The 11,679-nt window shown below is 46.8% G+C and overlaps 1 protein-coding gene across 4 annotated transcripts in view; it reads right to left on the bottom strand.

Moving 5' to 3' along the window:
- Window positions 1–5,795, bottom strand: part of MYH11 (myosin heavy chain 11) — a 126,712-nt gene extending 120,917 nt beyond the window's left edge. For all 4 annotated transcript variants that reach the window (XM_027961420.3, XM_027961419.3, XM_042239756.1 and 1 more), the window contains exon 1: window positions 5,707–5,795. The gene's annotated coding sequence lies outside the window, so the exon portion shown is untranslated. The remainder of the gene's footprint in view (window positions 1–5,706) is intronic.
- Between the last annotated feature and the right edge of the window lie 5,884 nt (window positions 5,796–11,679).

Below are 11,679 nucleotides of genomic sequence, written 5' to 3' on the forward strand. Positions count from 1 at the left end.
TAGCTATTTCAGCTTGTTTTAGCATTGGTTTTATCTTCCCCAGAGGAACTCAGGGGTAAAAGATCTTGCCCCTTCTGCTTCTGTATTATTGAAAAATGAATAAAATTCCCCAGAGTAAACTGTAACAGGATTTGCATGTCATCAGCCCTAGTTAACAGCTACACTCAGTATTTTACTGCCAAGATTTTGGACCAGAGACACCAACTCAAATGTCGCCGGGGTCAGGTAAGCAATGCAAAGTGACCCAGGCTGGAGGTGGCTGGACAGAGCCCTGTGCTCTGTCCAGAGGAGACAGGGCAGCTTCCTAGCTCTGCTGGGGTGTCTGAGTGAGGATGTGGGCCCTGCACTGCCAGATATCCAACAGACTTGGAAGTCTGCATTTAGGTATGAAATGAAAGTGAAGTCGTTCAGTCGGGTCTGACTCTTTTGCGACCCCATGGACTGTAGCCCGCCAGGTTCCTCTGTCCATGGGATTCTCCAGGCAAGAATACTAGAGTAGGTAGCCATTCCCTTCTCCAGGGGATCTTCCCGACTCAGGGATCAAACCCAGGTCTCCTGGATTGCAGATGGATCTTTTACTGTCTGAGCCATCATATCCATCCCTAAAGGAAATCAGTGCATGTTTCAAATGCCATGCAGGCAAAATGAAAACCTTTGGGGCCTGATCTAGAACACAGACCACCAGCTGACAGGATCTCTGCAGAGAAGAAACTAGGTCAAGACCTGGTCCAGGTGAGGGAGGAGTCAGTGCGGAGAGGGAAGCAGGGGGAGGGGCTGGCCCACAGATGCACCAGATCTCCAGGCCCCAAACTGTCACTATGAGCAACCGGGACTCTTAATTTGTCATTCATAACAGGCACTGTTATCACTGTGCTATGTGTGCTAAGTCGCTCAGCTGTGTCCGACTCTTTGTAGACCTACGGACCGTAGCCACCAGGCTCCTCTGTCCACGGGATTCTCCAAGCAAGAATACCAGAGTGGGTTTCCATGCCCCCTTCCAGGGGATCTTCCTGACCCAGGGATCAAACTGGCGTCTCTTATATCTCCTGCATTGGCAGGCGGGTTCTTTACCACTAGCGCCACCTGGGAAGCCTTTATTCCCCTTTCTATTCATGGGACATCAAGCTAGGCTATTTATTATATATACCATCTTGCTATGTTTTCTAATACATGAGGTAGGCTTTATTGATTATTCCTATAAGGCTATGGAGGTCCCAGAAAGTAAAGGCTTTTGCTTGTAAAAGTTGGAGCCAGGATTGGAACCCAGATCTGACACCTGATCCAAGCAGGAAGTGTCCTCCTTGCTTGGCTTCCTTGCACGGACTTGTCCTTGTGAGGCTTTGCCATAGCTGCACCCCTTTCTGATATCTGCCTAACCCATTTGCATACTGTTTTTAAAGTACCCCCAGAAGGAAATTCTTACAATTATCAAAGCTAAATTAATTTTTCCTCCCTACCAAGAGAACTTGGTCAGCAAGAGGTCTGGTGAATCCCACCGAGGATGCTTTGAGGATAGAGAGAACTGACCATTTCTGGTCCTAAAAGCCCCATTGTGTCTTGTTTCTTGCAACTCTGGCTTAGCACAGCTTAAAATACATGTAGTCTCCTATGTGTCCATTAGAAATTTAAATCGACAATGTCTTTAGAGGACTGTTTAGCAATATCTATCCATTTAAAATGTGCATGCTCTCTAACTTAGCAAATTGCATTGCTGGGAATTTATCCTGCAGATAAACTCATATAATTAGATATAAATAGATACACAAAGATGGTCCCTGAAGCCCTGTTTATATGTGGAATGAAGCTGGTAAATTTCAATAAGAGGTTATTGTAGTAAGACGCTATTTTGTTATTTAGTCACTAAGTCATGTCCAACTCTTTGCAACCCCATAGACTGCAGCATGCCAAGTTTCCCTGTCCTTCACTATCTCCTGGAGTTTGCTCAAATTCATGTCCTTTGAGTCAGTGATGCTATCTAACCATCTCATCCTCTTTCGCCCCTTTCTCCTTTTACCTTCAGTCTTTCCCCACATCAGAGTCTTTCCCTGACTCCTTGATTAGATGCTACACTTCCATATAATAGAATATTACGCAGGTGATTTTAAAACACCACAATATGCTGATATAGAAAGTTAAAAACATGCAATTAAGTGAAAAAACAGCTAATTTATAAAGCCAACAATATTTGTATAAAAAAGGAAGATCTGACGTAGAAAAGTTTTCGAAAGATGCTCAAGAATACATTAACAACGGTTATATCTAAAGATGGGGAAGAGTGGAGAGGCAGGGAAGGACAAAGAAGTTCAGGAATTCTACTGGAGAGGCATTCTACATGGAGACCAGGGAAGGGTTATAACCACCCCCAGTGGTCTCAGACTCTGAGGGATACAGAACTCTTCCGAGATTCTGTATCATTTGCTGCCTGCTTCACCAGCGGAGGGGAAGTTCAAGCCTGTACAGGTGAACAAGAGGCAAGCCCATGGCCCTTTCTTAGGGACTTTGATGAGGACCATTCCTCTTTCACCTCTGAATCACGGATGTGGTTCAGAGACACCTGACTTCCTCTGCAGGAACAAGAGGCAATGCTAGCTTCTTTATCATCTGACCCCTTACAAAATTTCCTTCAAAGTCAACTATTCTCCAACAAAGCAAAACAAAAAGTTCCTTCAAATTCCTACGTAGCCTTTTGCAGACTCAGCCTTTCTCCCACAGTGTGGCCATGGTTAAATGCATTTGATGGTCAGAGTGAAGGGAAGAGACCCCAGGGATCAAAGGAGTCACCTTGGAAGGTGACTCCCACTCACAAACAGGCTCCTCCCACTCACAGGTGAGCTCTTCAAGGACACCATAGAGATCCTACACAAATCACAAAATACCTGGGCCAATATACCCGGTAATGTTCCTGACACAGGCGAGGAAATATATCTATATTAGTGCAGAAGATTCTAATCACCACCTTTACCCAAATAGGAACTGAGTTTATGAAAAGAGATGACAAGAAAAGAAATTTAAGGGCAGGTTTCTCTTTTATGGAAAGACTACACCGTAGGTTTCTTGGTTCTGCCAAGTACCTGCTGGGCAACATTGAGCAAAATCCTTAAGGTCTCTTGTTATGTATAAATAACCATCCACAGAAGTTCACCAGGGGCCAAGCACGATGCTAAATCCTTCTTATGAATGATCCCCTTGAATCCTCCCAGCAGGGCAATTCCATAGGCACTGAAGTCTTGAAAGAGCTAGTTTTGTAAAATCTTGTCTTCCTCATTGGCTAGCTCAAGCTATCTTGAGCAAGTTATTCAGTCTCCACATTTGTGAAACAGGACCAATAATAAGAGCATCCACTCCAAAGAGCTGTTGTGAAGACTTACTAACAAGATGCCTATAACAGATTCAGCACGGTGTCCCAGCAAAAGCACTCAACAGATGTTAGCTAGTCTCATTAGCCCCTTTTTACAGATGAGAAAACTGAGGTTTGGGAAGGATAACATGGATGATTTCTACATTTGCTTGTGACATTCTTGGATTTTGGTGAATTTAAAATTGGGTGTGGTTTGCCAGAAAAATCTAATGTGTATCTGAGTTTAGAGTTACATGGTTGTGCCTACAGCAAAAAATTCACCTGTTTGGATTCAATATGCTGAGGAAAGGAGAAGACCACTTTCCCACCCCAAAAATAAAACTTCAAAACAAAAGAGAGCAGGAGAAGGTAATCCCCCTCTTCTCCCAAATGTCTTCCTCTCCGGACTCCCCAACTTGTTCCCAAACGGAAAGGACAAGGGCAGAGAAATCCCCAGGGGCAGGACCAACAAAGCTGCAATACAGGGCTAATTTGCGAGGGGGCTGGGGATAGCCTCATGGAAAACGCTACCATAAATGGGCATGTTTGCCTCAATCTCAGCCCTCACACAGAAAAGTAACGATAACAAATCCATAACAAATACCTTGTACGGAATAACATGTCTATTTCAGACATGATAATAAAACACATGGTGTTTACCAGCCCTAAAAGCTTCTTGAGGAAGGCCCAGCTAGTTCACCTTTTGGACTCTGGGGATGGCAGCCCATCTAATCTAGTCAACTAGATGACCACACCACCAGGGGACAAACAGTGCATTTTATTTAAAATTTGCAAAAGGTCAGTTTATATTTTCTTCAAAGAGATGATAAACACTTGCCCTACTGGTCGCATCTGGTCCCATCAGAAACCTGATTCCAACAAAGTTTTTGTTCATGGTAAAGAAAAAAGTTGGTGGGGTCAGGGGTATAGAATTGGCAGGAATGGGATCCACCACTTGTAAGCTGTGTGACATTGGGCAAATTACTTAAACTCTCTGAGCCTCAGTTATCTTGTATACTAAACAGGCATCACAATGCCTCCCTTTAAATGTTGCAATGACTAAATGAGGTCAATGAAGTCAAACACTGCTACAGTGCCTGGCACATAAGCACTCCGTCAATGGTAGTTTATCTCAATGGGAAAGCACCAAGGAAACTGCACTTCCACGGGTCTTCAATGTCTTGTTTCACCCACTGCTATCTAATGACTTTCAGCTCAGCTTCTGCAAGCTCTTTCTCTGTATATAATGGTCAGTTTGCAATTTAATCTATTTGTTCTTAATACTGTACTAAATGCTCCCTTTCTCGGGGTTTCTCAATATTTGATTTTACTTCTTGATGAGCGCAGTTTTGAATGCTGCCTTTCCTCAGGCAGCCAAATCCCCATCAGCTCTCAGTGCAGACAGAGAACAGACAACAGGTGGCAGCCACTTTCTCTCACTTTGTCCACTTGGTGGGACACGAGAGCAACATGGTGTTCTGCAGGAAAGCCCAGCCCCATCTTACCTAATGCACTTGCAGACTCTGTAAGCAAGTGCAGGCTTTGGCATCTGAGTATTTGAGGCCCCTGGGGTCAACCTGGATAAGATTTTTAAAAATTTGGAGGTGGGGGGTGGTGTGTGTGTCTGGAAGAAAACCAAGCTTTAAAAATGGATCATGATCAGAGTATCATTCAAGGCTTATCAGCAGCGCATCTTCTAGAGCAGGGGTCCCCCAACCTCCAGCATCTAATGCCTGATGATCTGAGGTGGAGCTGATGTAATAATAATAGAAATAAAGTGCACAATAAATGTGATGTGATTGAATCAGCCTGAAACCATCCTCTACCCTGGTCCATCAAACACTGTCTTCCATGGGGATGCCAAAAAGGTTGGGACTGCTGCTTTAGACTGGGGAAAAACACTCCCCCTTCTGCCCATGGTTTTTTAAACTGATGCTTCCAACTCCGCTTGGAGCCACACATTGCCTGCCTTTGAGATAGGAAGACTTTTCAGTGGAAGCTGGATCTTTGATATTTCCAAGGCAGTGTATCTCCCAGAGTCTCCTCATAACAAAAATCATCTGGGACTCATATACCCAGAGTACAGTTTTTCCGAAGATTCTAAAGTAACCGGAGATGGGCCTAGGCATTATCTTTAATAAGTACCCCCAAGGGGGTACTTCTCATTGACTACCTTGGGAGATGCTGGTTTGGGGAATAGGATGACGGGGCAGAGAGAAATGAAAATTGTGACCCCTCAGCCCCTCCCCAATGGTCCTTAAGAGGATGGCCAACAGATGCGCCTCATGGTTCCCCAGCCCCTATAGGATGCCCTGCAGGATCCTGTAACCCCCGACTCAACTTCGTCCCCCGCAGGAACACATACTTACAGATCTCCAACTGGGGGGGAGAGCGGAGAAGAAACTTGACGGAGAGCTCAGATCTGGTACACCTCCCAGGCAGGGGCGTCCAAATCTCCGCGCTCGCCCGGGACGCCTCTTTTTATAGACCCGGAGCTGCCCGCGGGTGGGAAAGGGGAGGCAGCGGAGGAGGGCGGGGTGGGGATGGGTCCCGTGCTGCTCCCTCCGCAGCGCCCCCTGCAGGGCCCGAAAAACGCCGCTCTGGTCCAGGCCTGGCGCGCTCCGGCCTCGACGCCCGTAAAGGGGCGCACCGGGTGGGGGCCCCTGGGGAGGGCGCAGCGGGCAGAGGCGTTCGGGGCTTTCTAACCCCGGCTCTCGGACAGTCGCGGAGACTCGGGTCCCTAGAGAAACGGGTGGAGAGCACTCGGCGTCTCTAGGGGATGCTTGAGAATTTCTTCCTTGAGTCAGTTCCAGCCGCGCAGGCTTTAACCGCTTCTTCCGCAAGGGAGGAGCTGTGGGGGTCAGAGTCGACACCTCTCCCCGCTCCCCAGTTTTTTCGTCCCTATTGCCTGGAAACGGGCTGGCTATGCTGCGAGACGGGCAGGGAAAGGGGATTTTCTGAACTTTGCAAAGTACAAGGCAGGAGCCCCCAACTCTGCTGGGAATTATGCGGAAAGGGGAAGTTTTTACTTTTCCCAACTTGGCATCGCCACTTCCACCCACAAGCGAAAAAAAAAAAAAAAAAGCCCAACTGTTGTGACTTCAGGCACTGGGTGTACCATTCGCTGGCTGTGTGACCTCAGGCAAGTCACTTCCCCTCTCTGAGCCTCCGTATTTGAAGCTTAAGTATGTGTGCGGTAATTATGTAATTTGCAAGGTGCATGTCAGGATCCAAGGAGAATGTGGGTGCCTCCCTGCTCTTTGAAAGTTCCCTTCTCCTGCTCCTCCCCGCCCCAAGAAATTCTTGCAAATGAAGCTGCCTGAAAGCTTTCTCCCTGTCTCTGTCCCTCTCAGTAGCACTCCCTTACCCCCCGTGTCGCACCACCCCCTTGTGTGTGTCTGACACCGGGTTTCTCCGTCACCGTTTGTCTGTCTTGTTCTGCCTTTCTTTCATTCTGTGTGTCTCCGTCACTCTTCCCATGGCTGTCTCTTACTGTCTCTCTGTCTCTGGTCCCTGTGTCTCTGGCTCCAGATCGCCCTCCCTTTCTCCCCCCATCTCTCTCCTGTCACACGCACGCACACAGGCCATAAAAGGAAGCCGCAGCGTTGGGCTGGCCCTGCGCCAGCCCGGGGACCCACGGGCAGCTGGGCGCCCCGCTCCCCGCCCGGCCGGACTCCTAGGTTCCCGGCCGGTCCTCCCACCCCGGGCGGGAGCGGCGGGCGGCCGGGGGCGCTGGGCGGGAGACAACCCAAAAAGGGCAGGCACAGGCTCCTTCCTGCAGGAATTCCCAGCGCTGCATACCAGCTCGGGGCTGCCCGCTCCCCCTGACTAAATATGGTGCCGAGCGGCCTCCCGGCGCCCTGCGGGGGTTGGGGGGGGGCGGCATCTGAGGGCAGTGGGGTGGGAGGGGGACCCCTCTGCTTGCGGCTGAGTCAGAAGGAGGTGGCCCCCCAAGTCCCACGTTGGTCCTAGCTGCTTAAGCCAGAGGGTTTGCTGAGGGGGTTAAAGATGTTGGAAGACCCTGATACGGCTCTGTGCTTGGTACTCGCCCCCATCTTATCCAGCAAACTCTCCTCTGCCACCAGGCCAGGTGATGGTGAGGCCTTTATTAGTGCCCCCATTTTGCAGGTGAGAAAACTGAGGACCTGGAGGAGTGAAGAGTTTTGCCTGAACCCTCTGCTGAGTCTGAGGGCCACAGCTGCCAAGATTTACTTCCTGAGGGGCATTAAGGGGAAATGCCCAGAAGAATTAGCCTTGAGGCTAAAGACCCCCACTAAGGTTAGTTGGAATCTGCCAGTGCCATTTTCTAGTTGTTTGACCTGGTGCCTCAGTTTCCCTACCTGTATAATGGGAAGAACAGCAGTCACTTCTTCACTTCCCAGCTGTTTGTAAATGGTCCTTGAGAAGATCCATGTAAAATGAACATGTGTCTGTGTTAGTCACTCAATTGTGTCCAACTCTTTGTGACCCTATGGACTGTAGCCCTCTACAGGCTAAGAGGACCAGGCTCCTCTTTCCATGGAATTCTCCAGGCAAGAATACCAGAATGGGTTGCCATGCCCTCTCCTACGGGATCTTCCCGACCCGGGAACTGAACCCAGGTCTCCTGAATTGCAGGCAGATTCTTTACTGTTTGAGCCACCAGGGAAGCCCCAAATGAACATATATCCATGTAAAATGCTTCATGTTAGCTGCTATTATTCAAAACAAACATGAAACCAAGCAGAGTTGCATTTGGCCTTGAGGACCTTGTAATGATGAAAGCCTGTCCTGCCTGCTATTTCCCGCGGGCTGCCAGCCCCCTCTGCAGTTCTGCATCTCAGATCCTCTCCGACCCGTCCTCATCCCTCCAACATCTTGCCTGCTTTCCACCCTGAAAACACCCAGGCCCAGCTCTCCACCCTACATAATGGGCCTGTCAGAGTCTGCAACAGCCAGCATTCAGCTGGCTGGGATGTCAGGGGTAAAGTTCTTCAGAAAGTGATGAATGGGCGGCTTCCCCATGTGCCTCGTAATGTCTACACTGTAAAAGGAGTGGAAACTGTCCCTGTGTTAGTACAGAGCTGATGTGGAGCAGAGAAGGGGAAGGGGAAAAAACTGAAGCTGATCATCTCCTTCACATGCTGGAAAGATAATCCAGAGCAGGCTGTGAGAGTCCAACTCGCTGACCTCAGAGTGAAAACCGGCCCGTTTCCAGAGGCATTCACATTGGTATTCCAAAGCGGTGCATCTGAGTCTTTAAAGAACTTGGTAACTTTTAAAAGAGAATTATTATACTAAGTTATTAATAAATGAAGGCTTTCTAACAGACACTGAATTGCACTACATTACCTCACCTAGTCTTTATAATAACCCTATGAGGTATGTGCTTAAACATTTTTTTTCTCATTTTGCTGTGGAGGAACCAGGTTTGGTGAGTGAAATAACCAGCCAATTTAGCACAGCTAGCTAATGATGGAGCAGGAACTCCCACCCTGCTGTGTGATGGAGTCCAGCGTAAGTAGAGAAGTCTGAGGGTGTGAACTCATGATCTGCTAAGCACCAGGCAGGGGGCCACGGGATTGTCAGTGAACCCCTCTGAGCCTGTGTTTCTCAAAGAAAAGCAGAGATGGTCAGAATCTTTGCCTCAACATGGGGAAGGCATTTCTGGTGCATTCTAGAAGTCCTCAGGAACAGTGTGGCCACATAAGAGTCGTCATTCAATGTCTATCTAATGCAGCTCAGATGTTTGACTCTTCAAAATCAGATGCCTTCGTTTTATTTCTCATGGCTCAAAAAGCCAGTTAAAAGTTGAGAGGGAAAAAAATTACTTTCAAAAAACATAACTGTGACTGACTAAGGGCTGTCAAGTAAGTTTCTTTGGCATGGCTCCTGTGAGGTGGCGTGTCCTGGGAGTTTCCATGAACTCATGGAACAAGATGGCAGTGGGGAAATTCCTCTCTTTTAGAGTCTTTTTTTTTTTTTAATCAAATAGCTTTGACTTTACTACTAGATTCAAAAAATTTGAAAGTGCAAGTGTGAGTCTCTCCAGTTTTTAATAACTTCAAAGACTGGGTTGATGCGTGGCTCCTGCATGTGGTTCACAATGATTGACATCAGCAGTCAGGTTATCCAGCTCAAGATCTGCACAGGACTCTGCCTTCTTGTGAATAAAGGGCCATCTTCCCTGACCGCAAGCATGGTTCTGCCCGGGCACACAAGCTCTTCCTTTCAGGCATTATGGCCCCCACGCTTCTCCAGGTTCAAGACTAAATTGCATAGTTTAATCTTGCAGTGCTCCTTTCCTTTATTGTTGATTTCCACCTCTAGTGTCCTGGTAACTTTGGATTCTCTACTTCCATCAGGAAAGCCCTAAAATTCTCAATAAAAATCGTTTTATGGTTTCTTACAAAAGTAAACGTGTTCTTACCATATGACCTAGCAGATCACACTCCTTGGGATTTACTCAAATGAGTTGAAAACCTATGTTTGTACTAAAGCCTGCACAGTTGTTTAGAGCAGCTTTCTTCATTAATAGCCAAATCTTGGAAGCAATTGAGAAGTCTTTCTAAGTAAGTGAACGGATAAACTGTGGTGCATTTAGATGTCAGAGTATTACTCAGCACTAAATAGAAATGGGCTTTCAAGTCATGAACAGAATGGACGAAACTTAAATGAGTATTACTAAGTGAAAGAAAACAGTGTAAAAAAGCTACATACAGTATGAGCCCAACTATATAACATTCTGGAAAGGTAAAACTATAGAAACCATGAACAGATCACTGGTGGCCAGGAGTTAGAGGAGAAAAAGGAAGGAATAGACAGAGCAGATTTTTACGGCACTGAAATTACTGATACTGTAGTGATGGGTGGACGCATGCAGTGACATGTATGCAGTGAAGTGGAAGTCACTCAGTCGTGTCCGACTCTTTGCGACCCCATGGACTATATAATCCATGGGATTCTCCAGGCCAGAATACTGGACTGGGTAGCCTTTCCTTCTCCAGGGGATCTTCCCAACCCAGGGATCGAACCCAGGTCTCCTGCATTGCAGGAAGATTCTTTATCAGCTGAGCCACAAGGGAAGCCCAGTATCATGTATACCCATAGGCTATACACCACCAAGGGTGAACCCTGCCATCAGCTATGGACTTTGAGTAATAATGATATGTCAATGGAGGTTCATTGAATGTAAGAGATGTACCACTTTCAGAGGACATGTTGGTAACACGGAGCCTGTGAGTGTGTACCACTTTGGGGGGTATGTAAGAATCCCAGGGACGGTGGAGCCTGGTAGGCTGCCATCTATGGGGTTGCACAGAGTCGGACACGACTGAAGCGACTTAGCAGCAGCAGCAGCAGCAAGAACTCTGTACTTCACATGCAATTCTGCTGTGAATCTAAAACTGTTTTCTAAAATTGCTATTTTTTAAAAGGTAGTTTTACCTCACTTTCATTTTTTAAAAATGAATAACACACAATTCTTGCAGAATGGCTGTTACAAAAATGAAATGCCCAGTGGCTGGGAACCACTGTCCCAAATGCCTTTAAAGGAATCTTCTCACAAATGTTAGTCCTTCATGTACACTTGGCTTTAGGTTAAAAGAACACATCATATTTTACATAATCATACAGGCATGTGGGACATATACAAATATGTTCTTGCACCTAATTATAAAGCTGTTAGTTGATACTAAGCAAACATATATGCTAAGCTTAAATTTATCATCTTCAAAAGCCACCTCTGGTCCTGCTATGAGTTTTTTTATTGCCAAAGTTTTAAATGTCTGCTATTCCTAAATCCCTCTTCAAGTCCAATTCCCATCCTATTTTTGTATAAGTTTTCTGCTAAAACTTTTCCTGCATGTCTAGAGGATAACTTCTTCTAACAACCCCATGAAAATTACCGCAATGATGTACTAATTTAGTTTATGAGTTCATGAGAAGAGTTTGATAGGTCTTCTATGTTTATCTTTTCCTTCCTTGAGTTTAAGTGTCTCAGCTCAAGAAGCTACTTAAACTGCTAGAATATATGGGAATTCCCTGGTGGTCCAGTGCTTAGGACTTTGCGCTGTCACTGCCACGGCCCAGGTTCAGTCCCTGGTTGGGGAACTGAGACCCTGCAAGCCACAAGGCACAACCAAAAGCAAAAACAAAATGCAACACTAAATGTGTTTTTTCAAACCATATATGGTCCCGCAGATGATGACACTGTCCCCTCAGAGAATAACATCACCAGCCCCAACCACTACCACCCAATGCATAACTATCCCAGGGTGACGTGGCTGATGAAATGATCCTCAACCCTCCAACAACTAGGTTGCTGGAGACCCCCAAAGAAAGCCTAAGGAGCCATCGCCAAG

The sequence above is a fragment of the Ovis aries genome, chromosome 24 (assembly GCF_016772045.2).
Source record: "Ovis aries strain OAR_USU_Benz2616 breed Rambouillet chromosome 24, ARS-UI_Ramb_v3.0, whole genome shotgun sequence".
Taxonomy (NCBI): Eukaryota; Metazoa; Chordata; class Mammalia; order Artiodactyla; family Bovidae; genus Ovis; species Ovis aries.